Raw genomic sequence first — 6158 nt, 5'->3', positions numbered from 1 at the left:
AGCCACTAAAGAGAAGCTAAATCAATAAGAAAGGTGGCTTGAGGACATATCAGGACTGGCATCTAAGGCTCAAGGGTATAAAAGTAAAAATTCCTCTGAGAAGAAGCCATGGGAGCATGCTGCTTAAACAGGGGGGCTTAAAAGTCATTTCACTATGCTAAGCTACCCAGGCACTCAGAAGCAGCTGTAGCCATGGTCCCAAGAGCTTTGACTAGTGCTTGAGATTATGGCACACCTTGGTGTCAACCACATGGTATTGGTTCTGCAGGTTTGCAGGATACTGGAGTTAGGGGCTCATGAAGCTTCCACTGAGATGTCAAAGGAAGGTCTGATAGGGCAGGCAAAGTGTAGCAGGGTTGAAATCCTCACAGACAGCCTGAGAGGGTGATGCATGAAGATGTGAGAAGGAAGCTAGAGCTGCAATTGAGACTCCAAGACTAAGAGATGCCAGTAATTTGAAATGTCTGCAAAAGAAAGCTGCAGGAATCAAGGAAACTGCAACCAGCAATTCCACAGGAATAGAGCTACACAAGCTCTTTGGATGGAACATTAGGATGCCATGTGCTCCAGATGCTGGACATGGAGCTACAGGACTCATTTGCCCACCTGGATTTCAGTCTTGCTTTCTTTGGTCCCATTTCTTCTTTCTATGCTTATTTCTCTCTTGTGGAATGGAAATGTTTACTCTGTGCCACTCTCACAACTAAGAGCTTGTCTTGAATCAAATGAGATTTTGAACTTGGACTCTTGGGCAATACTGGAAATGTTAAAACTAAGGGGACTCCTGGAAATTGACTAATTGGGGAGCTGGTGGTAGAATGTTATGGTTTAGCTATAAGGTGTGCCCCAAAAGCTCATGTGTGAAATAATGCTAGAATTTTCAGAGGTCAAATAATTAGATTATGAGAAGTATAACCTAATCAGTGGATTCATTCGCTGATAAAGACTGTTTGGATGGTAACTGTAGTCAGGGAGCTTGTGGCTGGAGAAAGCAGATCAGTAGGGGTATGACTTTGGGATTTGTATTTTGTCCTTGGTGAGTGGAGCTTTCTCTCTGCTTCCTGGTTGCCATGTGCTCTGCTGCTTCCCTCCATCATATCCTTCTGCCACGATGTTCAGCTTCACTCAGGCCCAGAGCAAGGAATCAACCAGCCATGAACGGAACTCTAAAACCTCAAATATTAACTTTTCTCCTTTAAGTCCTTCTTGTCAGCCTTTTGGTCACAGCAATGCAAAAACTGACTAAAACACAATTATTAACTGGAAATAATTGACATCTATAGACTACTCCATCCAACAACAGTGGGATTCACATCCTTCTCAAGATCATATAGAACTCTAACCAAGATAGATCACATGCTAGGATATAAAATGTAACTGAACAAATTAAAAGAATAATGATCATATAAAACATACCCTAGACAACAATGGAGCAAAGTAGAAAATATAGTAGAATAATACAACAAAATTCCTCAAATATTGAAGATTGAACAACATACTTCTAGACAGTACATGAGCCAAATAGTTCAAGAATTCAATTCTGAATTCAAGAGAAATTCAGAATTATTTTGAAAATTAAGACACTTGATCAAAATTTGAGGAATATAGAGAAAACAGTACTTAAAAGGAAGACTTTGGCACTGGATGCCTATATTAAAGAGAAGAAAGATAAATCATTGATAATTTAAGCATTCACCTTAGGAAAATAGAGAAAGAGCCTAAATAAAGCAGAAAAGACAGAGACAAAAAGTTAGAACAAAAATCAGTGAGATATTTAAAAAGGAAATCAATATCAAAAAGTTCACAAAATTCAAAGCTAATTTTTTGAAAAGATCAACAAAATTGATAGAAACCCATGCTAGGATAACTAGGAGAGAAGGGGAAACTGCAAAGAGAGAAGAAGGAGGATGTAGGAGGAAGAGGAAGGAGAAGAGGAAACAGACATAAAAGATTTAAAACTACTAATATCAGAAATAAAAAGAAGTTCATTGCCACTGATGTCAAGGACCTTAAAAGGTTCACAAAAGAATATCATGCAAATTATATATATTTATGAATTTGAAAATGGACTGATTACATGAAAGACACAAATTACCAACTCAGGATCTTCATATATTCATGATGCTATAACAGAATACCACAAACCAGGTGGATTGATATTCTTTTGAATTGACACAGAAACTTATTTTTCATCTTACTGGAGGCTGAGTGGGTTCAAAATCAACTCAAGCCATCAACAGTTCAGTGTCTGATGAGGATTCACTTCCTAGAATATAGAAGGATGTGTTCTCACATACCAGAAGGGGTGAGGACCCCTGAGGCCTCTTTTATCAAAGAACTAATCCCATTCCTTAAGTTCTAAAAGTCCCCTCCTCTTAATACCATCACATAGGAAATTATGTTTCAACCAATACATTTTAAAGGGATACAAACTCAGTCTATAGCATTCACAAAAGCAGAAATAATCTTGTACGGTTCTATATCTGGAATGGAAACAGGTGAATAATAAACAGCCTTCCAAGGAAGAAAGCACACCAAGCACAAAAAATTTCACTGTGAATTCTGCCAAAAATTTAAGGAAGATATGATAATGATTATTTACCATCTCTCCCAGAAAAATGGAAGAATAGGGAACATTTCCCAAATCATTCCATGGGGCTATATGCCAAAACAAGATAAAGGCATAAATAGAAAAAATATGTGCTGACCAATATCTTTCATGAATATAGATTTTTAAAAATCCTCAACAAAGTATTGGCAAACAGAATCTAACAATACATAATAGCAGTTCTACAGCAAGACCAAGTGATATTTGCTCCAGGTGTGCGAGGCTGGCTCAACATTCAAAATATAGTTAAAGTGATTAATTCATCAATCAGACTAAAGAAGAAAAATCATTTGATCATATAAACAGATCCAGAAAATGCATTTGGCAGACTCCAATGTTCATTCATAACTAAAACTTTCATGAAACTAGGAATGTAATGGAAATTCATCAACTTGACTAAAAATCTATCAAAAACAAAGCAAAAAACCCAACAGCCAATCTTATACATACTGCGAAAAACTGGGTGCTTGCTCCTAAGATCAAAAGGACAGCATGTATGCCTCCTCTTACTGCTCCTGTGTTCTTAGTTAATGCAATAAGACAATAAAATAGAATGAAAGGTGCACAGATTTGGAGAAAAGAAATTAAACGCTCTTTATTCACAGATGACTTGACTTTCTATGTTGGAAATCTCAAAGAAATCAGAAAAATTTCTATAATTAATAAGTTACTATATAATGTTACATGATATGGAGTTACTATACAAATTCAACTACTTTCCTATATATCCTCAATGAACAATTGCAATATGAAATTAAAAACCCAATATAATTTGCACTAGTATCAAGAAAAAAATACTTGGAACATAACCTGGTAAGTGTTGTCAAGGAGGTCTGGGTTTGTGGCTCAGTGGTAGAGTGCTGGCCTGGCACTTGTGAGGCATTGGGTTCTATCCTCAAAACCAAATAAAAATAAATAAATAAAATAAAAGTATTGTGTCAATCTACAACTAAAAATATATTTTAAAAAAATGTGGTAGGGTCTATATGAGGAAAGTTTTTAAACCTCTGATGAAAAGAATAAATGAAGAATTTAATGAATGAAGAGTCATACCATGCTCATAGATAAGGAAAATCAATGCTGTCAGAGGTCACTTCTCTCCAACTTTATCTATACATTCAATACAATTCCAGTGAAGGCACCAACAACTTATTTTGTGGAAGTTGGTGAACTTATTCTAAAATTTATATAAAAAGGCAAAAGACCCATAATAGTCAACAATACTGGAGAAGAAGAAAAATGTTGTTGAACTTGCAAATTGATCTGTGGAACAGAATAGAGAATCCAGAAATAAAAGCACATAAATGTGGTTAACTGTTCTTTTACAAAAAAGCAAAGGCGATTCAATGCAGGAAAGATAGTCTTTCCAAACTGAATGAATTCATTGTATGTTTATACATAGGAGGATGGAGAAAGAGGATAGATGAAGAAGTAGCAGCAGCAAAAGAAAAGGAATTTAGATACTATCTGTGTTATTCAGTTTTTCATTGCTGTTACTAAAGTACCCAGTACAAATCACTTGGAGAAGGAAAGATTAATTTTGGCTCACAGTTTCAGAGGTTTGAGTCCTTGGTTGGCTGGCTCCATTTCCTGAACCTGAGGTGAAACAGAATGTCATGGTGGAGGGCTTAATGAAGAAAAGCTGTTCAGTTCAGGGCAGCCAGGAAATAGAGAAAGAGAGGGAGAGGGAGGAGAAGATAAAGTCCTGGTCAACTTCTAAGTGACCTACTTGTTCCAAATAGGTCTCATCTCCCAGACGGTTCATTCAGCTATCACTGGATTAATCCCCTGATGAGTTCAGAGCATTTATGATCCAGTCATTGCCTAAAAGCTCCACCTCTGCACCTTGATGCTTTGGGGACCATGCTTTCAGCACAAAAGTCCTTTGGGGGACATTCCAGATTCAAACCATAATACTAACACAACCCTTATTCCTTTCAATAAATCAATAAATATTAACTCAACCTGTGTATTAGATCTAATTTTTATTAACATCATTTTGAATTGAGGAGTCATAACTGTATGTACTAATGGGGTGCCATATGATTTTATACACAGATGCACACACACCACACACAATGTGGAATTCTTAAAAAGTCAAGCTCATTAATATATCTATTTAGTCCTTTGCTGACCTATTATATTTTTGTGGTGAAACATTTTAAACTCACTTTTAGTTATTTTGAAATTTATAATAAGGGAATTTCTCAGAGTACAAGAACTGGGTGAAAGCAGGATACTTCCTGCTGCTGCTGCACAGCTGCCTGCAAGGCTCGATCCACTGTGAGATGCTGTCCTTCCATTGCAGCCTGCTCACCCTGGCCCCTGGCCTGGGCCCCAGCACCACCTGTTGCAGGTGGTGCCCATCAGTTTCAGCCACAGTGTCAGGTGTTTTCGGAGTGGAAACAGGAGATTTTGAAACACCACAACAGAAACGGATACATGCACTGGAGAAACTGCTGGCTGGGCCGCTGGCCTGTGGATGCTTGGGAGGTAGCCAAGGCCTACATGCCCCAATGACTAACAGACAAATGAGGATTTGAGGAATAAGATGCAGCTGCTCTTTTAAATTTCATCAACTCCTGTGATCACTTTTTGGTTGATTGAAAGAAAGTCACAGAGGTGATTAAGTGTCACAATGAGATCACGCACTTTTCAGAGATGAAAGTATCATCTATATGACTCCAAGACTTTCAGATAAAGATCCAAAGTTTTCTGAATGAATTCAAGAATATTGCAAAGATTGTGGTATGACAGTATAGAATAGAACAGTTGACATCTGACTGGGCTGTTCACATCCCTAAGATCAGTAAGATGGGTATAAAATGTGAAACCGGAAGTTACCTGAGTGCAAGCCAAGTAAATGAAATCAAAATAGAATTACTGAAGGAAGAACTTCAAGAGATGTATCTTCAAGCAGAAGAACAAGAGGTGTTGCCTGAAGAGACCTCAAATTGACTGGAAGTGGTGAAGGAATTTCTAAGAAACAATGAAGATCTTAGAAATGGTCTTAGAGAAGAAATGCAGAAGCTTGACAGCCCTACATGCACAGGATCAAAAAAGAGATTCAAAGGAACCTGGAAGACAGACACCTGAGAGAAAGGACTGAGGTTGACCTTCAACAAAAAGCAGGCAGGTCCTGTGAAAGTCAGCATGGCTTCCAGCTCAGGCATCCTTTCTGTGCAAAAAAAAAAAAAAAAAAAAAAAAAAAAAAATATATATATATATATATATATATATATATATATATATATATATATATATTCATATTCACAAATTTGGGGTTATGTAATATATACCAATCTAAAAATATTAGATACTCTTCTGCTATTGCTGTTAACATCCAGAGTTTTTTTTTCTTTTGCTATTTCAAAGGTGAGATTCTTTTCTGGTCCTGACCTGTAGCTGCTTATCATGGTAAATGCCAGGCTGTGTCAAGGGCTCCTACAGAGTGCTCTGTCCCCTGGCAGATGTGTCATATCCCCCTGCTTGCTGCCTGATAGTTTCACTCATGCAGATGGCCAGGGGTGGACTGGAACATAAATGTTGA

At 37.4% G+C, this 6158-nt stretch overlaps 1 pseudogene; it reads left to right on the top strand.

The window, feature by feature from the left end:
- Nucleotides 1–1427: 1427 nt before the first annotated feature.
- LOC143386100 (uncharacterized protein CXorf38 pseudogene) lies at nucleotides 1428–5717 on the top strand (annotated as a pseudogene).
- The last annotated feature ends 441 nt before the right edge of the window (nucleotides 5718–6158 follow it).

Source organism: Callospermophilus lateralis, chromosome 17, assembly GCF_048772815.1.
Source record: "Callospermophilus lateralis isolate mCalLat2 chromosome 17, mCalLat2.hap1, whole genome shotgun sequence".
NCBI classification, from domain to species: domain Eukaryota; kingdom Metazoa; phylum Chordata; class Mammalia; order Rodentia; family Sciuridae; genus Callospermophilus; species Callospermophilus lateralis.
Note: the sequence above shows the minus strand (reverse complement) of the source record. Positions and strands in the feature narration are given on the sequence as shown.